Source organism: Falco cherrug, chromosome 6, assembly GCF_023634085.1.
Source record: "Falco cherrug isolate bFalChe1 chromosome 6, bFalChe1.pri, whole genome shotgun sequence".
Lineage (NCBI taxonomy): Eukaryota > Metazoa > Chordata > Aves > Falconiformes > Falconidae > Falco > Falco cherrug.
The window spans coordinates 4,133,272-4,161,198 of NC_073702.1; the positions used below are offsets into that span (position 1 = coordinate 4,133,272).

At 41.2% G+C, this 27,927-nt stretch overlaps 1 long non-coding RNA gene across 2 annotated transcripts in view; it reads right to left on the reverse strand.

The window, feature by feature from the left end:
• The window catches only part of LOC114014406 (uncharacterized), a 100,048-nt gene that overhangs the window by 54,941 nt on the left and 17,180 nt on the right, over window positions 1–27,927 (reverse strand). Inside the window, exon 1 of one of the 2 annotated variants that reach the window (XR_008732901.1) lies at window positions 25,686–26,093. The exons of the other annotated variant lie outside the window; for it this stretch is intronic. This is a non-coding gene — a long non-coding RNA (uncharacterized LOC114014406). Of the gene's footprint in view, window positions 1–25,685; window positions 26,094–27,927 lie in introns of those variants that run through there. 2 annotated transcript variants of the gene reach the window in all.

Below are 27,927 nucleotides of genomic sequence, written 5' to 3' on the forward strand. Positions count from 1 at the left end.
GTATCGTGCACCCTGGGTTTATACTCTTTCCTGGACATCTCCTTTTGGCAGCCACCAGGGGCAGGACAGAGAGCTAGAGTGCCATGTGGTACCACCCCATTCAGTGTTCTTATAGTCTGGTTTTTTATGTCCTAAACTTACAACATATGACTAGTCCCCTTTAAGTCTATGCAAGTTGTACAACACTCAAGAGTGGAACAGTATATGCAGCTATATATATATAACTCCATTGATAAACTGAACCGCGTCCAGACTTTTAGGTAGCTGGCTCAGTGTGAAGACCAGCAGGCATTCGGCACGATCTTCCACCACAGAGACCACCAAGTACCCACTGCTGGTGACACAGCAGCTCTCATTTCCAAGCTCTGGCACAGCACAGTGGCTTGAGAGCTACTGTCTGCCTGAAGGTGAGAAACCAGCCAAGAGACATAACTCAGTGCAGTACAAAGCACTTTAGGAACCCCGCATCACCGCTGCTCCAGATGCAGGAGAGAGGTGGGATCCCCCCTTGGCATGAGGCAGCAGCTCTTGCTCTCCGCTAAATTCAGAAGCATCCCTGTTTTCTACTCTGCAGGGCAGAGACCGTGTAACGCAACTGCCATATTAGGGAAGCAAAGAAAAAAAAAAAAAATAACACATTGCCTATTGGAGTGTATTAATGTGCCCCACAGCAGTCTCATTACGACTGTTAAACATTTACCCAAGATACTGAAATAAATGTCTTTTTTATTCATGGCCTCCCCTCCAGCCTCTCTGTTACTTCCAGACCCTCCGTACCAGCACAGGAACCAGGCTGGTTCAATAGTCCCGACAGCCAAAGAATGCTGTCAACTGCCTACTTTCAAATTAAATCGAGCTTCTCTAATGTTTCTAATTTAATGTATTAATGCACACAACAAAAGCAAAGCTTTTGGTTTGGCTTTTCTTTCATTCATATGGTCCTGTGTTTCAAAACATTTTTTGAGTGCCTGAGGTGGCTTTTAAATTATACTTTCAACTGATAAGTAAATGAAGAGATTTGAATACTGATCATTTTCCAGCACCATGATTTTGAATTTAAAGAAACTATTATTTTAAAGATGACTGGCTAAAGGTGGAAGTACTCTAAAAACTGGACGTGTCAGTAAAACATCTCAGCTGTGTTTCGTCCTTTCTCTCCATTTTAGATAACACGAGGGACCATCTGTAACTTACATCACGCTATTAGAACCTGGCCCTGTGCAGATCAATAAAGACGACATGACTTTGCTCCACACTCCAGTCCAAAGCCTTGGCTACTCACTAGACAGCCTGTAATTTCAGCAAGGAAAGAGAATGCCTGCAGGTGTTGAATTAACGCACCATGAAAGTAGAACTCTGCTGTGTTGCGATGGAGTTAAAATCAGGCTTCTCCGGTATTGTTGACAGTATTCAGCTCCCAGTGCATTTCTGACTTTGGATACATAGGCTACCTAGTAATTTTGCCACATCTTGAAAATAGAGCAGGGGAAAAACTCCATTTAGATTCTTACAGCCATAGGTAATATTTACCATTTGCTAACAGATGGTTTTGTTGTGAATGGAGCCTGCTTCTTCAGTCCCACAACACAGAAATTTTCTTCTGCATCACTAAAACTATTAGAAAGGAACTCAATAACAAAAAAGTCACAGATTTCTAAGAAAAATAATTTAAATTCTGATTTTAACCAAAAATATAATCAATAAAAGTCAAACTAGAAAAAAACTGTATTTTGAAAGAAAAACGGTTTAATTACAAACATTTTAATTTTTTTAATTAGAGCTGAAACAATGTACTCCGTAATTGCAATGCCATTATCCCATTGACTTTGGATGAGAAAACTGATATAGGCAGTGAAGAAAACCCATCACCCAGGCAGCTGCTTTTTAAGCAGACACCTGCTCAGCTATGCCTCTGTGGGTCACATCTAGTTGCCGTTCCATATGTGTGACATTTCTGAGGCCAGCTTGTGGCTTTATCTCCCAGTATCTCAGTAAAGCTGTGAAAATGTAGATTTCTGACGAAGGCCATGCTGACACCTGTCTCCACTCCCAACCTGTACCACTGAGTCACCCCACGGGGAGGAACAGGCAAGCCTTCATTGTACTGAGGTGGAGGTGAAGACGTCTGCTCAATATTTTCCATACAGCTGCTCTGTTCCCTGGAGCAAGTTTGCAAGCCCTGAATAGAGCTAGTCGTCAAGGTGAGGTGATGTAGGCAGTTGCCTCAGGCAGCAGGCTGCCAGGGTGGAAATCAGCCATGGCTGTCACTGCAGCTGGAAATGTGCAGGGCAGCAGCTACTTCTGGGTGGGAGAATGAGGGGGCCACATTGAAGCAGGGCCACTACAAGCACTAGATCAGCTTTCCCCACCTATGGGCAAATACCCAGCACCAGAGATTACGCAGTTTTCCTAAGTAACCTTCTCCAGTGCTGCACTTACAACAGCAAAAGCTTTTTCCTAATGACAAACCTGAATGTGGTCTCTGGCTGTTGCCCTATGTCAAATGATCTGCCACCACCTGAAGCACTGCAGCTGCGTCATCTTTGTGACTGGCCTTCGAGTTGTTCTAGGTACAACCTCACTGGCATGGACTGGGGGAGAGAAATTCCTCAGTCTACTGGCCATGCTCCTCCTAACGTACCCCAACACGCATGTGCCTCCTTTTTGAAGAGGGTGCACTGCCAGCTCCTGCTCAGTTTGGCATCCACCTGGTCCTTTCAGCAGAGTTACAACTCAGGCAGGCAGTTCGCAGTGTTTTTGGTGTGTGAGTTCATTTTAGGCAAGGATAAAAAAAAATACCCAAAGCACTACACATCCATAGAAGTTCAAAAATAATGCGTTCAGTTCCCATTATCCCCTTTTTTTCCCCCCTTCTGTACTCACACTGCCCCATGTTGTTATTAATATCAGCTGTTGGAACTGCCAGTACAAGAGCATCCACAGATACTTTTGAAAACAGGCTTAAAATCATGACTTTCCCAAATGTAATTGGGACAACTGCTACTAGCTTGTTCAATAGTTATGTGTGTCCATATAGCCAGAGCATATTATGGTGAGAACATATGTATGGGGCAGAGAAAGGAGTCTCCAGTATATTTCACTGCTATGTTCACACAATCAAGCAGTGTGGCTCAGTAAAGGTGGATTAGCTATGTCTAATAGTTAGGGCTGAGGACTCACTATACACTTTACAAGAATTTCAGGGTATTTTATTTCTGGTTAGCTCTAGTCTATTCCTATGGACTTGATCAGCCACAAACAGTGAATTAGGTGCAAGCTGGGACCACATCTTTCAGTTTACTTTCATGTACTCCAAGGCAGCTCTACATGTGAACCCAAGTATTGTAAACTGGAAAGATTAAGATTTGTGTTTCAGAGGTGCTGTCCTGATTTGAACTACAATGATAATGCAACAGTACCAGTAGAGTTTCTTCTCTGGGCACTTCCTGACCCTACTCTTGTCTCCCAATAGCCTATAACCTGCCTCACTCAGAGACCCTGAGAAATCAACACATCCCTGTGATTACAAGCGAATTTCAGGTGTTCAGTACCATTTTTCTTTATCTCATACCTTCAGTTCAAGAATCATTATTATTTCCTTCTCTGCCTCATGTCTTTCATCGCATCATCTTTTATGGCGTGTACTAGCGCAAGCCTACATCCTTCCTGAAGCATTTGAAGGTTGCTGAGTTTATTTACATCCAGCAGCACATTAATACTTTCCACTACAGCACGTTAATACTTTCCATTATGCAACATGAGCTCTTAGCTATTCCTTGGACATTAATTTAGTTGAATATGATAGTCAGAACTCTCTGACGTTGTTAAAGTTAATGATCTGATACTTCACAAGACAAGAGACATTTCAAATCAAATTGATCGTATTAATAGTTTTATTGAGCAACATTAGCAGAAGTATGTTGTTCCACAATGTCCCTCAAGCAAAGCCTTTATTGGCACATTAATGGTGACAGAATGTCCAAATCCAAAGTAAGAGGCACTTTTTATTTATATAACACAATTACAGATAGCCTAAAATTCCAGATCAGAAACTGACAACCATACGGCTGCTCGAAAGCCCTATCTGCTGTTGAAATGTATGGATAACTGCTGCATGCAAATCACTACACTTTATGGACAGGTTCTCTGTGTTTCCAGCTGCCTGTGCCAGGGAAGAGGAATATCTGGTGGAAGGGCAATGAATGAATTTTCTCCTGAGGTACTGAAGTATCTGGGAGTCCATTTGATGCTAGGAAGAGGGGAAGGTAGCCAGCATCTTGAAAAATAAGACTTTTCCTGAGCGGTAAGATAGTACAACATTTCAGGTCTATGTGATGCATGCTGAAGAGAACTTGGTGAGGAAGGCAAGTGGGAAGAGAGCTGGGAAGAGCAGATTATACCTGAGTAAGTCAGAATAGGCCAGTTTCACAGGCATGATTTAAAGCTGCTGAGAATCATTCACACTGTACTTACTACCTCAGTCTACTGGACCTAAAAGGACTTATTCAAGCCAAAGATTTTCTCAGCCACAGGAATGCCGCACTGGCCCTCACACATATGATCAGAGGAGCAGTTTTTCACATAGATCACAGGCCAAATTCATCAAACTTTTCTTCTCCCAATGGCCATGTCATTTAGGTCAAGCTGTATTCCAAGTATCATTAAAACAGTGCAGAATTCTCAATTTTTAAAACTTTCTCTATGTCAGATTGCCAAGCGGTTTTTCCAACACACTCTCTTTAACACGGCATATCTATATGAACAACTATAATTGATCAACTTTATGCCACATACCTCGGAGCACATGCGATAGGATTATCTGACACAGTTTAAGGTGTTTTGACGAAGAAAGAGTGGCTTCTGCTACATTACTTTGAGCATCCAAACTGAAAGCTGAAGAGAGCACAGTTCAACAAAATCTTCCATCTCCATCCTTCCTTCCCATTGGGTGTATTTGCCTAGCATGGCGCATCCAGAGAAGAAAACTGTTACCCTAAATAACAGGGGACATATATGATACAATATAATAACAAGTTCAGCCTGCAAAGTGCCGTGTTCAGACCACTGCTGAGAGTGATCTACCCTGGATGCTCTGACTGTTTCTGCTGATGGCATTAGGCACTATGCAACCTGAATTGCACATCACTCCCTCTGCGTTAGACACCATAGCATCCACAAGGCTTACATTAGGCAAATATGCTAAGCAGTCTGACTACCATGCCAAAGGGGTATTTTGGATAAGCTTTGAAACTTGTAGCGGTGGTCAGAACTGTGGCTTCCAAGGGCTTGCAGTTTTCAGCCTGTCTTCTTTCACAGTGTTTTCAATTACAAGTGCAAGGCAGCCAGTGAGAAGTGGTGAACGTGCCCATAACCCATTGAAGCAAAAGACTTCATTATTGCCTTAGAAAAGTAAGATCCTATCAAATTGTCTAAGCAGCTTTAAGTCACTGAGAGTTTGGCACCCTGCTAGATCAACAAATAGAAAAGGCAATAAAGACCATCCCAGCTAATAGTGTAAAGAAGTCTACATGGCAAACCCTTCTGCCAGTTCTACGATTTGCTGCTTTCTCCCCAGGTACAAATCATTTTCTGTGCCTACAATTTTCAAGAGAGAGCCTTTGAAACTGTGTATGATGCAACAAAGTTTGACAACAATCCAGCAAGGTCTGCAGCTGAAAAAGGAGGCAGCAGCAATCAGGGGTGAACTGCAGACAATTGTTCCACAGCCGCTGTTGCCGAATTGTAAGCCTGTGCTCGTGAACTAAAAAAATCTATCTCAGATAATTGACATTTATTTGATTGAAACAGCAGGGTGCCCTCCATCAGAATGGGAGGAGACCATATGGAATAACAGTATGAGTGGAGATAATGTTTGTCTGCTGAGTGTGTCAATGTGTTTAGAGATTATTCATCGGGCTCTAGGGATTCCAGTATGGTAATGTTTCAGCTAAATTAGAATCAGATTAATTGCTCTAATCTAATGCAAAGACAATGTTTATCAAATTATTGCTCCTTCACCACATGATATTGCAGTGTCATTACTCTTTGAGTTAAAAAAAAAAAATATATCAAAAGGCTCTCTTGTATCACATCTGCTCGAGAGCTCCGTAACAGTGCTGATTTCTGCACAGGAGAGTTAATGCAGTTTATAACTCTGTGAAGGAACTAATGAATTAGAGTGAAAGCTTTGTAGAAAATAAATCCTCCATATTGTGGGTAGGTCTTAAACTATATTAATTAGAATTACTTTGCCTTCTTTTGGGCTTGAGCTTTTTTGGAGGGAGTGCTTTATTTTTGCTCAAATTTTGTTTTAAATTTTATTTCGGTGGAAGCACGGGGAGGGGGATGTCATAGGAGGTAGCACTAATACTGAAAAATACAGTAAAAAAAATGTTTTCCTCAATTTTTCATCTTTCAAAATTTTCTTCTTATCTGGAAATTACGATGAAATTACCAAAAGTTGAATATGCAGATAAGATGCCTAAAACCCTTCAGATATGCTTTACATTATTTAATGTTTAGGGTTATTTTAGATCACATATCAAACGCCAGCATTATTTTAGATCATATATCAAAAGCCAGCACTGAGGAGACATGAGCTCTTCAGCTCCTTTAAAATGCAGTGGAAATCTGCAGTTCTGGTAACACTGCACTGCAGGTGTTGAGTACACTCCTTTAATCACTCAGTGGCTTGAATGGTGCAAGAATGGGCTCCAAAAATGTCTTTTAAAAGCTGCATCAGGGTTTGTTACCCTTGGTATTTTAGAATATTTTCATTATATGCTACACATGCTAAAGCACAACATTAAAACATTAGCCCTTTTAAAACTGGATCTGGTAAGCATGATCCTCAAAAGGGGTAGAAGCATTATCTCTTCTCAAAAGTGCTAACAAACCAACCAGGAATCTGGTTTTCCAGTGTTGCACCGATGTGATGATGCTGAAAAGCCTTGGAGTTCACAGGACTTTGTGTATCAAACTGGAACGACAGAAGACAGCCAGGCACTTTGTCTCTGCTTAATTTATAATGGTGACACTGTGTTTGCGAGGCATTCAGGCTGCATGCTTAAGAGAGCACTGAACAAATATTTTCTAGGCTTCCATAGTAACTAATAGTTGTTCTTGCCTTTAAAGGGTCATACATCCTCTCAAGACATATTTCACTGAAATTCTATTTAAGAAAAGTGAATACCTTCGTTAGTGGAGTGCCCATAATGCATATTAGAGCACATAGTTTACAGAAGTGGGCCAAACATAACCATGATAGTGACTGAATGCTGAGCAAAAACCAGTGCTTACAGTGCTTACACATTCTGTCTCCAGTAGCTTTTGCTCCCAGGTACCACCCAGCACAAGGATGCCAAGTTTTTAAGGCACAGACCTGCAGTTGCTGGGTATTTGTTGTGCTAGTATTTTAAGATTCACTGTTTCCATAACCTATTCCCCCACATATTTTTCCCAGACACATACAACTGGGTTTTCGGGCACTTCTGGAGAGACAAACCCTCCCTCAAGCTTTTTTATTTGTGAGATATTAAAAGTTCATGGCAACTCCCCCACCTAAGGCTTTGAGTTTTAAGCCTTGCTTTATAAAACATAGATCAAAGTTAAAGCGGCATGCGCAGTTCAGACTGGGCTGCATAAACCAGACATACTCTGAAGCCATGATGACAAAGCTCTAGCCACTTGCTCTTTTCCGAGTTTCAATGCAAAGCTGTTGTTAAACCCTTTTCGGTTACCCAGGGTTCTATATACCTGTTTGAAACTAATGGGAACGTCTGCCCTCTTTCCTGGAGTTTTACTTTTGAAGTGAGTAAGGCTCCAGAAAGCTGTGGTCTACAGCGAAGAGACACTTACTCCGTCATCACTCACTGCTTGGATCTAACCTCATACCTTTTGTTCTGAGAGCTTCAGCAATAGCTTCCCCGTTGTTTTCCCTGCTGTAGGAGCTGTGAACCGCCAGCCCAGCCACTCCCCGCTGGGCTCCCGAGATCTGCGCAGCACAAAGACCTGCATCCACAGCGTGCCGGGGACAGGAAGGCACTTCTCACAGATACATATAGCTTAAGGATGATGTGACTTTCTGAGGAATACTGCGACTCACTGAATAGCTCACATCATGAAAACACTGTTCGGGAAAAATACACCGGTTTAGTACAGATCTATAAGCTTTGAAATACAGATGGGTAATCTAAATCCTTAATTTAAATAAATGACTTATACATGATCTTTAAACTATCCACTACCATTATTTGGAAATGATTTAAAGTAGCTGTAGTCCCACTCAGGAGAAATGGTAACATGCCGTCAGGGAACCTTTGTTGGTAAAATATACAGCTTTATCTATTTCGAAGTAAAAAAATGTTGCTCACATAGGACACTCCATGTGGCAATGAATTAGAAGATTTGCAAACTAGCAGCAGGGGTTAGTGTTTCTGAAGGAAAGTCCTTTACTAGAATCTGCAGGGTACTTCAAAATTGCTATTATTACTATCTATTAAAAATCACAGTGTTAAAAATGCATAGAATGCTCTACAAAAAGATTAATGTTATAGTTTATTCCTTGCTCCAAAGAATTTAAAACACGGTTCTGCCTCCAGAGACGTTGTTGCCATACTCATGTAAGCCTGAAGGACCCAACAAAGTCAACAAAAGTTGCAGCATGTGATAAAGAGCACAGCTGGGCACTGGTTTTGTATAGGCAAAGGAAGCAAGGAAATGCAAGAAAAGCAAGATATTCAGGTCTGAGAATTTTGACCTTGACTCCTCTTATGGTGGGGTTTAATTGCTTTGTATGAAATCCTGTTCTCATTGGAAGGCAATGGAAGTTTTATCATCTATCTAAATGCAAATTCAAATGACTTCAAGGAAGTTTCCCCGCTTTAGTTGTACATATTTTGCAGCGTTGTAATTTGGGCCTGTATACAGGTAGCACTGCAAAATGTATCATCTCAACTGTCCTTCAGGTTATTTAACAAAGCAGTATAGCTCTAAATACTGCTTTCATTACTTCTGTAAATGTGTGGCATACACATGTATATATGTGTCTGTATATACATATATTGGAAAGAAACCACGTGAGTAAATTTTGGAGAATAAAAATGTTTGCTTTTTTAATTTTGACAGGACAGTTTTCAGCACCCAATCATTGTCCAAAGTGACATGTGCTAAGAAGTGAAACAAAAGGACTTATGTTTCTTTGGTTTATAAATGCAAGTAATGGGATAAGAGGAAAATTCCCAGATAATTAACTCTGATTACAGTTTTCTTCCAAGTTGTCATTCACACATGTATGCAAAATTCATAAAGATATGTGGTCTTCTCTACAGAAAGTCAGAGGCAGTTTTAGACTCAGGAACGGCTGCAGTGAGAGGACAATGAGGAGCGTCACCCTACTTATTTTCCTATAGTATTTCTTCAATATTTTGGAGCTGTACCAGCAGAGCAGAAGCCTGTGCTGGCATGACTTGGTAAGTATCTCACAACCTCAGTACTCAACCATGACATCTGCAGAGCCAACACAAACTGTTGCATCAAAAAGTATGTACATATTTTAGTTACATTTTTAACGAGATGTAATTTTTCTGATCTCTAATGCAGATACGTAATGTATGAAGGGCAGAGGTTATATACACGCTATACAGGCAGCAGAATAGTGTTGCAGCATAACAGCAACTTTCCACTGTTCAATAACCCAATTTTTATCTAATTATCGCAAATTGTAACATAATTTCTAAGCCAACAACATTGTTATAACTAATTTTCTGCTTGAGCTATACAAACACTAAAAACCACCTGAAAATGGCAAACTTGTGTGCGTAATTGAAAAAAAAACCCCACAGTTTGTGGTAAACAAAATGTGCCAAGGCTTTTAACCTGGAGCAAATTATTACAGCTGTTAATAAAACCTGTTTAAATAGCTTGCATAATACATAAGAAATACATGCTCACATAGCTCTGGATGCAGCTCCTTAGCTTTGTCTCACAGGTGTAGCCTAGTGATTGCAGTAGAAATAGAGTAACCACAAAATTCAGTATTGCAGGACTGGTGACTCCTGTAAAGGGATAAACATACTGCTGTTTTGCACAGCTGCAGGCTTTGAAAGACACAGATGTACTTTGCATCTATAACTCCAAAAAAAAGTAAAAACGAGCCCACAACACTTCTTCAATTGATTTGCCCTTTGTCACTGTCACAGATATGTTTTCCCTATTTTGACAGGTAGTTGTAATTCTATTAGCAGCCCATCGACTTCCCCGTGAAATCGATCTGTGTTGGGCTAGCTGGGTCTTCTTAAACCAGCTGATTTATTGCTTCTGCCTGCTAAAAAAAAAAAAAAAAAAGAAAAAGAAGAAGAAAAAGAAGGTCTTCTGCCTCTACAGAGAACAAAGTACCTAAGCAGTGTCTGAAAATGGATAATTTTTAGCCTGACTGCTGGTCATCTCACCAGTAGATGAGCTGTGACCTTTCACCAGCAGTTTTGCTGAGACGCCTGCTGATGTGGCATGTATAAATGATTTTCAATTTCCCTTATTAATTTATCTGGCTGCCTCACGTATAAACTAGAAGATCTTATTCACCCTAAATGTCCTCAGCATCAATCTATCGTGTTTACCTAATTTTGCGATTTTGCACTGGGTTGTCCAACCACCTGAAACTGGAGAAACTTTTGAAACACATTCAATGCTTATTCACTCATGCAGACAGAAAAAGGGGGCACACAGGTGAATTTACCATTGTTGGAATTCTAGTTTAGGTTAGAGAAACAGGTTATCATCATACTCTTCTTATTCAGTGGTATCTGAAGAATGATTTGCAGGGTCTGAAATGATGTCCTGGGAATTTTAAAGCATGTCCTGGTATCTGTCTTTGTTGCATTAATTCTTCCTTCTTTCCTCTGGGTCACAAAAATAAATTACTTTTCTACTGGCCAAAAGGCAAGTTTGTATTGTTTCAGGTTGTTCTGTGGAGCTTTTCTATTATCTGTAAATATGAATTTTTGACTGTGAATACAAAGAGATAAAGAATATTTTTGAGTACTTGGCTTTCTTAAGCAGAAGTCAGTTCCTAGCTGCTTTTTCTAATAGGCTGTGGAATCAAAGTAGAGATTTAAAAAGGGAGAACTACTGCTTGCCAGATTTAGTACCTCTCCTTTTTACATAACGGTGGGGTCGCTCATTTTGGTTAACCAATCCCCATCAATTCCTATCATGTACTAGAAAGGGTTACAAGAGTAAGTACAGAGATGTTGTATTGTAGGTGATCATCAGGAAGGAAGCTGACCTACCCAAAATGTTGCAGTAGTAAGTTATTTTCCTTCCAGTCTCCTTTCCTTCCAACTCAATTCAAGATCCATTATGGACCTTAAAAAGCACCTTAATACTGACTCAAAAGGTCCAAGGGGGGAAATGAAAACAATCCAGCAGTTATGTGACCTTAAAAAACAAGAAGGAGGATGCATAGAAGAAAGTCCACAGGTATGCAGTGTAGAAAAAGGAAGAAAATTCAGTAATACCCACTTAAAACCACAGTTAAATAGTACAGCTGGAGGTAGATATTAAGGCTGATACACTATACTTGGTAAAGAGAAAAATACTACATCAAAGTAAGACCACAGCTAGGAGGGAAAGAAGGAGTTATCTTGCAATGCCTACAACAGAAAAAGCATCCAGGAGATCTAGGATCTATTTAGTCCTTTCAAATATTAAAACCTAAAGAAAAATATGTCAGACCACAGCTCAAGCCAGCACCTTATAGGAAGAGACTGGTGGTAAGAGTTTGAACAAACTGGCAGAAATTTCTCAGGTTAGAATCCAATGAAACACCTCAGACCAGAGTGCAACAGGGACATGTAAACAAAAGAAGCATTATCAATGAAAAAAGCACAGCCTGAAAAAAGGCAGCAGGCAAAAAGAAGGGGTGCATTCAGTGCAGCTTTCGGACAGGACCACACCACCTGCCTCTGTTCCACTAACAGAGCTCCCTGCTGGTAAGGCACCCCCAAAGACCTCAAACTGGACAGTAAAACACCCTGCACAGAGACAACAATGGAATCTGGACCAGCTGACCTGCCACTTTTCTGGTCTACCCACCTCCACCACAGGTTGTTTTTTCCTGTGGGTGTGATGCAGGCTAAGTTTTTGTCAAAAGACAGGAAACCATAACATATCACCTTTACAGAATTAAAAAAGGCAGCAGGTTCAAAATGAGTAAAAGGGCACGTGACAACATCAGCAAACTCCACCAATACCTGAAACATGTCTTTGCCACATAAGGCATCCATCATATATCCCTGAACAACAGGCTGCCTCTCATAATGGTGAAGTTTAAAGAACAAGTCTATCTAACATGGGTATCTGACTTTCACCTACATTTTAGGCACCAAAAGTTGCTTTTATCTCATATTAAGGTCTATACAGCATACATGAGTACATCTGAGTTTAACAGGGGAGTCTGGAAAGCAGCTTATTTGGCCTGCATTTGGTCAGAAGAATAAATTCCATTGATCGTCTTGGTTAGACTGGCAGTGACCACAACAGGAAACTAGGCATCTACTCATTGGACATGCCCACCTAAACTCAGGCAATGTTAGTGAAGCAGTCTCCTTTAAGAAAGTGCCCATGCTCTCTGAGTAGTGGAGACATGTCCTCTTCAGGGATTTTAGACTTAATTTAAAAGTCCTAGAGAAAAAAAACTTGTTAGGACTGGTAAGGAAACAATGCATAAAGTGATTAATGTGGAGCTATAATCACAGTGTGCTTGATTTGTTATGCAACGCAGAACAAATCCTCAGGTCAGGACTGCAGTAAACCTCATCCAGCTTTTGAAGGGAATACAGCCTGTTTGTCTTCACTGAACTGAATCTTCAACATGCCACAGCTAATTAATGACTCTGAAAGTCTGTAAATACTTTGACGAATATTGATATATCAGCCTGAAATCCTCACTTGGCTAGTTGGCTAAGTCTTACCTCATTTACTTCAGTGATGCTGAGAATGAATGTAGTGATTTCATCGTCTTCAGCTCCTAATAAAACAGTTAATTCAAGCAAAAAGATGTATAAAGAGGATCATGCTGAGACAGGAACCAAAGAAATTACTTCTGATAAAATAAGAAAAATGGAATCTTTCCCTGTACATGTCTACAGCTGTAAAGATATCTTGGAAGAATATTTCCTAAAGTCCTTTCCATTAAAATGAACAATAAAACAAAGGGTCAAATTCAGAGCTGACTCACAGCAGACAAATACTATGAAGAATTTGACTTTGCTGGAGTCAAACTATTTACGCTACTTAGACCAATCTGGCCTAAAATACTTAAAACATGATCAGTTGGATACTTGAGGTCTGATTCGTTACACTAGTATGTAAGACCTACAAGCTGAGGAATATTTTTTTAATCCATTTTCCTAATTCACAGTGCCACTGGCAGTGAAGATCTAGATACCAATCATTTTTCAAATTACAACTAAAGTCTAACTATGATATCAGTTTTTATTATTTTCCTATCCGCCTGATGCTAAACCTACCCAAAGGTTATAAACATAATACAAGTCAGCAAGCAAAGGTACATAATTAAGATGCATACAAAATACCCTGTGCAGCAAGTAAGTATTTTCTTTTTAATTATATTATTACCTGAGTTTATGTTACTAAATTGCTACACAATTTCATATATAATTGATTTTCCAAGAAAAATATTACCAAAGTGATTCTGTGGTTCAAAACAGCATGAACTTAATAATATACAAACAATTTTTATCTCACAACCTATAGTGTTGCATGGGATTTGTATGCTGAAAAAAATACTCCTTCATATTAACAGTAATTTTGAATGTAACATAAAAACTCAATGACTTTTTTTCTCTGTATTTGTTAAGAAGAATTCTAACAGTGCCTCCTGTGAGGATATATTTTCTAGGTGCTTTTGCAGATTATGAAAATAGTTGCGAGGAAATATTTGGATAAAGGAAGACAAAGCTCCAGGTAGCAATAGGTTTCATACTGAGTTGATAAATGCAATTAGGGATCAGAAGGATGAACAATTACTTCAGGGGAGTTTTGATACCGGAATGCAATATCAGATGATTAGAAAACTGGAAAAATATCGTCTTTTTCCTATTGCAGAAGCACCCAGCAGCCTCAGCCCAAGTGAGAAAACCACCATGCTAGGGCAATGGATATTGCATGCCCTGAAGTATTCACAGGCTCAGTAATCAAATATGAGAAAGGAATACCTGATCTTGAGAAACTATAAAGCTACCTTAGCCCAGCACAATGCAAGAAGTACTGTGAAGAGTTAAAATGAAGGAGATCTGGGAGAGATTCTTCTTGGCCCAGAGGGTTTGAGAGGGGTGGAAAATGTTCCTTGCCTGTGCAGAAGAAGAGCAGAGCAACCCAGAACCCACCACTACAGTTCTGATGAAGAGGTAGATGCATTTCACAGCCACTTTTAATGAAGGAACTACGAATTTACCAACGTTAATATCTTGCCAAACCATGTATAGCAATATCACAGGGTTTGTGTTACTAATTGCCAGAATTACTCACGTAATTGATTCTCAGAGAGCACTATTGTGGGCAGCATTCCACCACTGCTGTCAGATGATGAGCGCCTCAGCACAGCACCAACTGCACTGAGCTCCTGCTGCCGACAGACGATGCACAGCCTTCCCCAGACCATGAGGCATGGGGTAGGTCTTCGCAGTCCTTCACAGTTAAAGCTTTTGTTGAAGAAAAATTAAACTGAACTTGATAACTTAACCTCTGATACGGTCTCTTAGAACTCAGAATAAAAAGCAATGGGATACTAAAGCATGTGCTGATTAGCTGAGCAATTCTAACTCAGTTATTGTTTCCATTACGTGACTAATAGCCTCTTCTGAACAGGCTTGATTTTTGTATCTGTTTGCATTAGAGTCAATTTGTGGTATAAGATTGGTATTATTTATTGAATGCTACACCCAGCTGCAAAGTTAAAAGTATGACAAGCTTCTATGAATTTAATTACACTACTGTGAGACACAGGCTTGTACAGATGCTATGAATTAAGTTTAGCAAATATGACTGGTGTGGTGAATGGTCAAATGGAGGTTACCAGCTCCGTGAAATTTCTTTACTCATTTCAAAAACTTTATGGACTGTTGTTTTGACCTGAGCTGACCAGGCTTTTGGGAGTTGCTTATTTTGTGCATGCAAGCATTCAAAATCAAGTCAAGTTTACTTAAATATGTAGGTCTAACCTGAGCCAGAATATGTTCAAACTTGGAGGCAAGTTAGGGTTCAGTATCACTGAGCAATGTGACTGTGCACTGGAGATTCTTTAGTACATTTGAAGCTGCAGAATTTTTTCATTACTAAAAATACTTAGTATTCTGGAAGGTAGAATAAATTTGACAGCAATAAACATTTAGCGCCTTTTTCTATTTTGTCTAAACCCTTCTGCTCTAAGTGCTACAGTCTCTCTCTTTTCTTGTTCCAATATGTAATTGACAGCTCTGCCCAATGTCCTTTTCTACCTTTTGATTTTTCCCCTGGCTGCTAATAGCATACACCATTTTATACAGCTTCAGTCTATTAACCAAGTGGCTGACCTTGTGGGATGCTGAACACCTGCTGGAATACACTCAGTGCCCGTAATTCTCATTGATTTCATTAGGAGGAGAGAGAACTTGCTCTCTCCCAGGTCATTTAGGCTGATGAACAAAACCTCACTAGTAAAGACAGAGCTCTTGGTGGACCCTTGTGGTTCCAGAAAGTCAGACCAACATCACAGGTAGCTGCTTTCAGAGCACCCAGCCTGGGACTGATGCCAGACAATATTAATTGTCAAGAAATAGAAATTAGGAGCACAGCTATTCTTCATTTCTTACACAGTCAGTGAAGGGAAACGTTAAAATGTGCCCCACTGGGTCTCACCAGTAATCCATCTAGCCTAGTATCATGCCTCTAACTTGCACAAGAAGAGAGACACTACTAAGGACAGCCCACAAGCCAGGCTGCTTTCTACAGTCTCTTCTTTGTGTACCCCAGCACCTGCAGCTGTTGACGTAGGGGTGTTGGAAGGTACGTTTCTGCTCCTGATGCTGTCCTCTAGATCCAACTGTACAGGGCTTGGTGAATAGCAACAGTTCTGCCTTTACCTTATCTAGCTCCTTGGTGACTTTGGAAATCTTTGAAAATCTCAGTCATATCCTTCCTCAGCCTTTTCCTTTCCAGGTGAAGCATCCCCCATCTGCTAACCCCTCCTCATTAGGCAGCTGTCCTACACCTTCTCTGCATCTGCTCTAACACCCCTATGTCCTCCTTGATGTAGAGCCAGAACCGCTCACAGTGGTCAAAAATGGGGCACACCAAAGTTATAATGGCAAAATGGTGCCTTCTGCTTTGTTCTGAGTGATAGAGGATCTGAGCCACAGAGCTTTCTGTTTATATGCCAGCGACCATAGGACCTGTCACACCTACAGCAGCTATGTGCATCCAAGCCAGTCACTCCAACCTCCTTTTAGGGAGTGGCCCCCTTCAGACATGAGTCATCTGATTTATTTTTTCACCTGTTCTAAGATGAAATAATCAGCACCTTCTCGTGTTGCTGCTCCTTGCTGCTGCCTGTAAAGGTACACTACACACCTAGGGCAGGTACGGATGCCTGGACTGTGGCTGCTTACAGCTGACTAGAAGAATCTCTCCTGGCATGACTTTGATTTCCAAACCCATTCCCTGCCTTCTTGCATTGGATTTTGGGGAGAAACAATCTAAGCAGAGGAGTCCTGAATCATCACACAGTGAATTAAAACTTGTTTTGATCCAGGCAGAGGTTAGAGAAGAAAGGGACATGTTCTCAGCATAGGTTCATCCAGGCTGCAGGTTTTCTGGGCAGATGTGACTTCGGCTAGGTGTGCTTAAAAAAGAGTTTCCTTTAGCAAAAAACAAGGAGTATTTGAAGCATTAAGTTTGCAAAGCAATGTTAGTGAGAATATAAACCAGTGATAATGGAATATTGAAATAAGCTCTAGTGATGACTGGGACTAAGAAATAACAATGAAAGGATGATAGACAGATAAATACCACTTCCTTTTGCTTTTATCTTTCCTGGAGAGTATGTTTTTCATTTCAGGAACATGACCAGTTCATAATGAAGTGTGGGAAGTGACAGATAGAGAGAAGAAAAGATTGAGTGCTAACTGCTATCCCACCAGTTGTTTTGTATCCCAGTCACTACTGCAAGAGTGACTCATTCTGCTTTAGTTCACATGCATATATTTGGCACTATTCCAGAAAATAATTTTGAGGATTTCATTAAAAAAAAAAAAAAAGAAAAAAAGAAAAAAGGGTAAGTATACATGCAGGTAAAATACTACCTCTGCACTCCAGTCCAGCCTTGTTTTGAGTACCCTCAGAGCTTGCACAGTGGATTAATCTCCAGCAAGACATTTCATGTGTGATTTATTAGGCATCTTGCTTTGGTTTTAGTGAACTTTCCTGTGAGGGAGCACATTACAATCAACTTTGAAACACAGAGTTAGTCACAACCCCTAAGTATAGAGACACAACCATGTCTCCATAATATTTACTTACCGGCTTATTTATTTGCAATTCTCAGGGTAGTAAACTAATAATAAGCTCCCACTAAGTCACTTAAAGTGATAATATCCTTTCACTTACATCACTAAAACATGTAACCGTTATCTATAAAAGTTTAAAAAACTGGAAACTGCAAAGATCAAAGGCGAAAGCTAAGAAGTACATATTAGAAATAACAACAGATGGCCCCAAAATGAAAACAAATGAACTCATTCCTAGAGCTCTGCTGCCGTTCATAAGCCATTTGCACTGGGGGTTTGTAGTTTATGACTTAACTGGGCCCTTCCAGAGAAATAAAATCTTGTATTCACTACAGAGCCATCATTTGTATCAAATTCTTTACAAAATCCAATAATTTATTTGTAATAAATATTTGCAAATTTATCTAGTGACCTTTAAGATGTATATACAAGCAACCACTTGTTCTGTTCTCATGTTTGTTAGGTACAAATCTGCAGAACAGCATTCACCTCATAATATGCCAGCACAGGTACTGATACTCGATCACAAATGCAGTGGTGTCACTTACAGGGTCCTTTGCTGTACAGTACTCCTGATTATCAGGTCCAGCCAAGCCCGTTATATCCTTCCCAGGAGACACAGAATAAGCAACGAAGAACAGAGAATGGTATGCCTTATGCCAGCTGCTATCCCTTATATTCTTTTCCCATTTGTTAACTGAATAAGTAAAACCAAACATCAACATAAGCAGTACAGCTGTCCACACACACCATTTACTTTGTGGTTCCTTTGGTTTTATATATTTTTTGCCCTAACTCTACAGATGGTTAGTTTGTAACATTATGCTACTTAAGATTTGAAATTCAAAGAACTGTATAAAAATGTATATCACTACAAAAGCCTCTAGTATTCACAACTTATATTTTCCATTTCTTTTCTATTCCTTATATTCTTTTTCAGACTATTTAGCTAGGGCTGTGGACCTCCTCACCTTTTCCACTTTCTTGCCAGAGGGACTTTGAACCATTCCCACACGTCTTATCGCTGGACACCAGCGAGAAGAGCTCAGCACCTCCCTCTCCGCTTCCCCTCCTCAGGCAGCTGTAGAGAGCAATGGGGTCGCCCCTCAGCCTCCCTTTCCCCAAGCTAGACAAGCCCACAGTCCTTAGCCGCTCCCTGTAGGACGTTCCTTCCAGCCCTTGCGCCAGCTGTGTTGCCCTCCTCTGGATGCATTCAAGGACCTTCACAGCTTCGCAAATTGTGGGGCCCAGGATGGCACGCAGTGTTCAGGGTGAGGCTGCACCAAGGCTGGATACAGCAGGATAATCACCTCTCCTGACCGGCTGGTTACAGCGTGTCTGACGCACCCCAGGGTGCCGTTTGCCCTCTTGGCTGCCGGGGCACCCTGCTGGCTCACATGGAGCCCGCTGTCAGCCCACACCCCCACCCCTTCCCTCGGGGCTTGTGTCCAGCCACTTCTCTCACAATTTGTACTTGTGTCCAGCATTCCTCCATCCTAGGTGCAGCACCTGGCACGTTGACTGGTTAAATTTCATCCCATTAATCATAGCCCAGCGCTCCAATCTATCTAGACCCTTCTGCAAGGCCTCTTGCTCCTCAAGAGAGTCACCGGCACCTCCCAGTTTGGTATCATCAGCAAACTTGCTAACGGTGCATTCAGCTCCTGCATGCAGATCACTGATAAATATATGGAACGGCACTGGCCCTAGAACTGAACCCTGAGGAACACCGCTGGTGGCCGGTCACCAGCCAGATGTAGCCCCATTCACTACAACCCTCTGAGCCCTGCCCTTCAGCCGGGTCTTCACCCAGCACACCATGAACCCGCTCATCCTGCAGCTGGACAACTTCCGAAGGATGCTGTGAGTGACAATACCGAAAGCCTTACTAAAAACCCAGAAAAGCTACATCCACTTCATCCCCTAGGCAGGGGACATCAAATTAGTTCAATATGGACTTTCCCTTTGTGAACCCATGTTGACTGTGCCTGTTGATTGCATTATTCTTTAAATGTCTTTCTGTAGCACTCAGTGTAATCCTCTCCATAATTTTTCCATGAACTGACGTTAGACTAACAGATCTGTAGTTCCCTGTGTCTTCCCTCATGCCCTTTTTGTAGAAGAATAACATTGGCTAGCTTCCAGTCAGTGGGGACCTCCCCAGACTGCCAAGACCTCGATTGAGAGGGTCCTGCCATAACATCCACTAGCTCCTTCAGTACTCTGGGGTTAATCCCATCAGGCCTCATGGACTTGGGTCCATTCACCTGACACAGCTGGTCCCTACAGTTTCAGTGTCCCAAAGTGAAAAGCTGCTGTTCCCATATTAGTGGTCCTCCAACTCAGGGGACTGGCAGCCCAAGGTCTATCAGTATTATTAAACACTGAGGCAAAAGACACATTGCATGGCTCTGCTTTTTCTTCATCATTATTAGACATATGACCATCTTCAACAAGGATCTGTCCAATGTTTTCTTCAGACCTCCTCTTCCTATTAACATACTTAAAAGAACCCTTATTATTATCTGAAAGAATACTGGCAAATTCCAACTCTAAGTGAGCTTTGGCCTTCCATGTCTTGTCCCTGCATAAACAAACCACAGCTCTATACTCTTCCTGCAAAGCCTGACCTTGCTTCCAGAGATCATACAATTTCTTTTTCCTCTTGAATTCCATGAGGAGTTGCCTGTTCAGCAAAGCTGGTCTTCTGCACTGCTTGCTTGACTTATAACACTGTGGAATAGCCTGCTCCTGTGCTTCTAAAAGGTGGTTCTTAAAGAATGACCAGCACTCATGGACTCCTAAGCCTTCAAAAGCAGCTTCCCATGGAACTCTGATAAATAGCTCCCTGTGAAAGCTCAAAGTTTGCATTCCTGAAGTCCAGGGTAGCAACTCTCCTGTCCTTTTTTCTCATTACACTGAAAATTTTAAACTCAGCTATTCCGTGATCACTGTGGCCAAGACAGCCACCTACCATCACATTCCCCACGAGCCACTCTCTATTCACAGACAGCAAGTCTAGGAGGGAGTCTTTTAGTCGGCTCACTGAGTACCTGTGACAGGAAGTTCTCTCCTACAAACCCCCAGAATTTGCAAGGCCTGCTCATCACAGCACTATGATATTTCCAGTTGATGTCTGGGAAGCTGAAATCTCCCCATAAGGACAAGGGCTACTGATCCAGAAATTTCTCCTAATTGCCTATAGAGTAACTCATCAGTGCTGACGTCCTGGCTGGGCCATCAGTAGTAGACACCGACTACAACATCTCCTTTGTTTTCCATCCCCCTAATCCACATCCAGAGGCTCTCCACTACATCATCCACTTACTAAATGTAAGGGCTGTGTAATCAAACCACTCTCTTACCTATAGTGCAACACCTCCTCCTCATTTGCCCTGCCTATTCCTCCTAAACAGCCTGTAGCCCACCATCTCAGCACCCCAATTGTAGGACTCCCTCCACCAAGTCTCACTAATACCAATAATATCATAGTTCTGGGAACTGACCTACGTTTCCAGTTCGTCCTGCTTGTTCCTCAAATGCAATTCTGAAAATTCATGCCACTATCACTGTTTTTTCCTGTCTTTTAGACTGAGGAATAAATATCTCAGAGAGTCAACTCTTCAAACTGTTTTGCGAGGATAAGCAAAGCTGACATGGACAGTATAATTATTTTGGAGGAAGTGAGTGATTGCTATCAACCTGTCCTTCAGTCTATAAACAATTTCAGAAGTGAGTGAAGCTGCTGAATCTGCTAATCATATGCCAGGTATTCACATTTTCTCTTCTCCTGTTTTCTTTTTTCTATTTTTTTCTCCAGTTGTTACCTGAAATCAATAGAGCTTTTTCTACTGACAATTGAGAATATTCCCTGAAATGCCCTGAGCTGCTATGCAGAAGTTTCTTGTTACAGAGAAAGGAGAGAAATGCCAAGCTGAGTAAAGAAGCTTATTTTGTTCAGCCAAGAAACAAAGTGTACTTTTTCCTTCCTTAAACAAAGCATTTTTAAGAGCAGGATGGAGGATGCTTAAATCAATAATAACCATTAAGAAGCACAAAGCTGCTAAAAGACTACATTTTTGGAGAAAGAAATTATCAGGCTTGACTTAAAAATTACTGGGTGAAATTCTATTTATGCAGGAGGGGCCCAGATTAGATGATCCTAACAGGCCTTTCTGGCATTGCAGTTTGAGAAACTATGAAACATGAAAACAGATAAATAATGTTCATCCCTGTCACAGCTTTTATAGAACACTCCCCCAGTGACACAAAACTTAACTCATTCACTTACTGCATTGAACTTATTTTTGTTCTACATACAGTTTATTAGATGAAGGTTTTTTTCGTATTGTCAAAACCATGGGTTTGATGACTTAAATTCCAAGTCCTTCTTTTCAAAGGGAAACTGAAGAGAGTAAACACAATAGCCACACCAACTGACAGCATTGTCAAGAGTTTGAGACAAAGAGGACATAGGGACAGGAAAGATAAACAAAGCTCCCAGGGTGGGGGATGCTCTGTAGCTATTAGAGTAACCATTAGAGCCTGGAAGCTGCCTTACAGCCAAAGTCAAGACACATTTGACTGGGAGTACCCAAAGAACAGAAGGCAATACCTGATGTTACAGACACCCATGGGAGTTTTGCTGTTCATTGAGGTGAGCTTTATACAATCAAATACTGAATAATTACTTCAATTGCCACAGGAAAAGTGTTACAAACATGGAACTAGAACCTGCTTAGGTCAAAACTAAAGTATATTTACATAGACAAGAAAATCCCATCACTCTCCACCCACTAACAACTGGATTTCCAAGGTCTTAGGAAAAATCCTATTTCCCTGCAAAAGATGGAGGGACCATCCCCTGTTATCCCTCCATTGCCAGGTAACACTCCCCCATCCTGCTTGGTTGTGTGCTCTAGAGCTGCTCCAAGAAAAGAGGCTATGACACCCTACAGCTTGGCCTATAGAAGGTAGTAACACATAAATAGCCGGGACGGTGGCTGTACACCATTCATTGCTTCCCCTGTTCCCACCGTAGTGAGTTACTGTGCTCTTGCCCCTGCAGACAAGCCAACACTTGCACACCTACCCCAGAAACGCCATTTCACTCTCCGCAGATGGTCCTCAGAGGGTGCACAAACACTCCATGCTGCTACTGGAACAGTTCAGGGAAGTTATGTTTTCCAGAAAACTCACTCTGTGCTGCACTGACCAAGCATCAGAAGACCTCTATAAATGTGCACAGCTATCAGTTTGGCTTCCCTAGGTGCCTCTACATCACAGGGTTAAGAGTAGTACAACATATGCCTCACATTTCTTCTTAAATCCCATAAAGGATATCTAAATACATGTAATCCCTCTGTAATGTGATGACACAGGAGATATTACTGTGCTTGAGGTGTCAGAATATATTGCTTCTCTTCACTGGTAATACGTTAAAGACTTTTGAATTAGAGATACCCCCACTGAAATACCCCCACTTCCCCGCCCCACCCCACCCCAATTTTTCCTTCTTATTTTAGGCAATGGATTTGTTGCAAGTCAAAAATCATGTGTTAGCTCTTTGGAAAGGAGGAGTGCACAGTTCTGGATTGTAGCATTTTCATGCCATAAATTGCATTGCAAAGCAAAATGAAGCTGAGATTTCCTCACAAATAAAAGCACTGTAACATGAATACATTCATCACAGATGGGGGGTGGTGCACGATCTTGCAAGCATAATTTTTGGTGAAAATCGACTATTGGAATTTCATTAAGCTTGAAATTAACACAATTTATTTCCAAACAGTATTAATCATAATTACTAGAGTTCAGCTTCTGATTACTCCAGGAGTATGTATTTATCGCATATTTGCAGCCTAAATAGAAAAAACATACCACAGTTTGTCACCAATTGAAAAAAGATATTACTGAAACAAAAATTAAGTTGCAGCTTGAAATGATAAAAACAATATTATAGTCAATATTTCACCCATGGTTGAAAAACCTGACTGATTACATAAAGGTATCTTATCAGAGTGGAAAGCAGAGGCATGAGGAGGCAAACAGCACCTAATCCCTCTGTGGAGTAACTTCAATAAACTTCACTGTAGTTATACCACTGCCAGAATTAAGCCCACATACTTTGAATTAAAGTATGAACCATGCTCTGACAACATGATTGTAATTTTTTCATTATTATAATCCTTGATGAGAGAAAGGCAGTCCTGTGCAGACTCCAAGAGCAGAAAAATAATTGTTACATCTATGATTCTGCAATTACAGCTTACGGGGACTACTTCTTAGCCATCTCCTTACTCCCACGAAGATTTTATAACAAAGCTTTTGAATAAAACAAGTGTTTTCAAAAGCACCAGCAACATAATGACAGACTTTTGCAAAGGACGTATTTTAATTTTGCTTTGATACATGTCTCAACTTATGGAGAATCAGCCTTCTATTTGTTCAGATAGCTTAATCCTCACTTATGTTCTTGGTTTAAGTGGCTACAAAGAAAAAACCCTCCTAAGACTGGTCTTTTCTATTTCCACTCCTCCCTTACAGTATTGTTTGAAAGAAGACATACTTTAAAAAGAATGAAGTGTTTAACAGAGAAGAAATGCAAATCTTCTTGTATATTCAGCTCAGCATGAACTACTGCTATAGGGGTTCACGCTGCGCAAAAACGTCCTCTTTGCATGTCTATGCAGGCTGAGACAGTGGACCCTGAACCCAGCCACACGTTATCATATACCACCTGACCACTTGGTCAGGGCAGCAAAGGGATTACTGTGGGTTTCAAGGTCCATTTGCTTTACAGTTGATGTTCACTACTACGGAAATGCAGAAAAATGAGCAGTTCACAAATTTTCCCAAGAAATAATGCTGACCCTCTCCGTGATTTTATAGACTACTGTGCATAAAGTCTCTATACCCAAACTTAGGTCAGATAAAAACAGGAATCAAAACGTAGAGCTGGACAAGATGACATAATTGATTCATAAGTGTACAAGGGTAGATGATAAAATATGCTATGCTATGCTATGATATTATGTGATATGATATCATATGATTGATATGATCAGTTAGCTTGACCTTTCCTATCCTCACAGAACTTTAACAACTGAGTCTTGCATCAAGTGTACAATGTCTCGGTGAGCTATAGCCCATCTCTGAGAAAAATATCCTATTGATTCAAAGACACCAGGCAATTGAAAAGCCATCATATTCCCAGTTAAATTTTGTAGATTAATTACCCTCAATACTAAAACCACACATCTTATTTGTCCATCTTATTTTCTGACTATTGGATCCCATTATGGCTTTTCCACTGTATTAAAGACCTATCTCCACAAATATCTTCCTTACGTAAGTGTAAATCATAATCAGTTCACCTTTTAATCTCCTCTTGGAGAATCAAAATACATCGTTTCTTACATGTCTACATTTATGGTGCATTTATAGACTTGAAACTACCTTTGTTAAATCTTGGTGAAAGATTTGTGATGAGGGTAATAACACTTCCCTGGTTTTCAGTATCCTTCTTGACGATATTCTGGCCAGATTCATTATTATTCCGGCAAATATCTCCCCAGCATTGAAGGATGTGAAACATCAGTTTCCTGTTCATACTTGATATTCCTTCCTTACACACCTAACATCATGTTTATCCTCTGCCCTTGGCACTTCCCAGTCAGTTCCCCATTCAGTGGCTAAGCGTACCATGAGCCCTAGCCTTTTTCAGTCACACTGCATTTTAGAATGTAACACTTTTCTTACCATAATTGGCCCTATTTTGCTAACTTTACTCATAGAAAGTTGTGCAAAACTACGTTAATTGCTCTGATGAAATCAATTAAACTGCCATCTAAAGAGGCACAACTCAAAAACCCAGGTTCCAACCAGTGTCAATGAACAAAGTCCCCCTTGCCAGCCCATGGCGTGACACCAGCTGACACAAATGCAGTATCTGTCCTCATGCATTCAGCATAAGCCATTCATACAGATATTCCTCTCTCAGTCCCTCACATCCTTTTCTACCAGATAGGACAGAAAGAGGGCAAGAGTTCAGCTGAGCTTCCCCAAACACATATGAAAAGTAGGTAAATGACCTGGTTCTCAACATCTATAAGAACTGACCTGATGACATGAAGGTTCAGTCAAGTGCTAGGTAAGCAGGATACTGCGCAGAGTTCATGCCCTTCAGTGGAGTAAAACTTAAATGCTTCCTAACGCTTCATCCCGCCATAGCAGAAAAAATACTAAGAAAAAGTCAGCTAACTTACGGCATGCTTATCTTTATGCAGCCCAGTGCAACACCACAGGCTTTTCTTTCTTTATCGTGATGGTTACTTTAAGTTCTGATAAAACCACGTTTTTGTAACATGCCCTTTTCTAACCTGATAAGCTTTTCAGCTCTAGAAATCCTTCTGGTTAATAAGGGTCATCAGCAGGGACTGAGGAGGGACAAAGGGGGATTTTAATGTGAAATCAGAGACACCAGTGAGAAGCAAGACACTTGAGAAGTCTGGCAATGTTCATGCCATAGAAAATAACGGACCTACATTTAAAAATTATAGCCCTATTAAAGCATGAAGATATTGCACTAAAGGTGTTAAAATAACCAATTAAACATGCAGTTTTACTCCTGCAAAAATACAGAGCATTTCTGTGGAAAAAAATACCACTGACAAGAATTCACCATGACTGCTAGAAATCAAAATAAATAAATAGCTTTAATTGGAAAAGGAATATTCCAGACTACAGTGCACAGTTTTGTGGGCAAAGCGAATCTGTTAGCCAGTCTTTTAATAAGCCCACATTGTACTGGATTCAATTTAGCTTTTCTGTGAACATGGACATAACCTGTTAATAATTTAACACACCTCTGGTAAAGCAGGAATGCTGTAAATAAAATGTAAACAAATAAAACAAAAGCAGTGCTTTGTTTTTGCAACTAGATGGCAAATTAATGGAAAAGATTGCTATCACAACATCTGAAAATGCTAAACACACAGAAATCACAAGATCCAAAACTTCAGGTTCCAAGACAGGTATTAGCTTTATCATATTGCATCATACATATGACATGTTTTTCCTTCTGGAATGGTTTTTATGTTAAGTGTGTGCTCTCAGTGCTGCTCAGCAACACTGCTGTGGGAATTTTACTTTATGTAGTGAAATTATGGAATTTCACTACTATTCTTTCTATACATTCATTATTTTCTATAGACAGAAGCAATGCATATGTGATATACGTTCTGCACACACGAATGCGTGATCAAACGACAGCTTTCAAACGAGGAATTGTAGGTATTGCATGTTAGTGGCAAAAAACGTATTTATTTAAACGAAGAACTAGCTCATAATTGCATCAGGGGAAGAAAAGCACTTTGCATTAGTCAATCTACTTCAGCCTGTTACAGGTTTTACTTGTTGATTTTTCCAAGCTTTGTGCTGAGTGAAGGTGCTGGAGGCCACAGTGTCAGCCCACGCAGGTGTGAAGGGCCAGCTGCCCAGGTCACCCACTGCTCTCCTGAGCTTCGCGACCTGAGCAGGCTCCTAAGGCAAACCCAGGCCGCAGCACCGGCAATCTGCTCCCGGTAAATCTGCTACATTAGCAAGAGCAGCGTAGCCATGTTAGGCCAGTACCAGCTAGAGAAGGACAAACAGCGTGCACAGCGTACTCGGCGTGCCAGAGTGGAAGACGACTCTTCCTGCGTTCCGCCGAGGCCGGCTGGGCCGCGGGCACCTCCATGCACCTTCCCGCCCAGAGGCCCCTGGCGCGGGTCCCCACGGGCACCGGGACACCCCAGCTCTCTCAGGAAGCATTTTTGAACACATTCACAGAAAATACAACAAAAACCAACAGCTGGGGGAAAATGTAAACATCTCATTCTAAGAAGAACTCAATCCTGCATAAAGAAACTTAACAGCATTTCTATGGTACTCCTAAATACGCCAAAGTCATTAAGATCTTGCACCAAAGTGCAAGCCCAGCACTGCCTGAGCCCTCTCCCTGGGGTGGGACAGACCCGGGGGCCCACCGGTGTGCAGGCCCCGGCAGCCAGCCCAGGCACCTTCTTCATCTGGAGTTCCCCCGGATTATTTCCTTCGCCCTTCCATCCCACTCCTCTCCAGCTAGAAGCAGCTTACGGGCCCGGGGAGGTCCCAGCTGCCAGCACGTTTCTGGCTGCGTTTGTCACTCTCCCGCCGCGCTGCGGGTTTGCAGAGCCCTTTTGAACAGCCCTGGAGGCCGGCGCTGCTCCGGCTCCGAGGAAGGCAGGCTGAGAGGAGCACAGGGATCCTCTACGGGATAACTTCACTATTTGTCAAGCTCTTGTTACCTTCCTTCCATAAATCTTTCCAGCTTCCTCTCCAC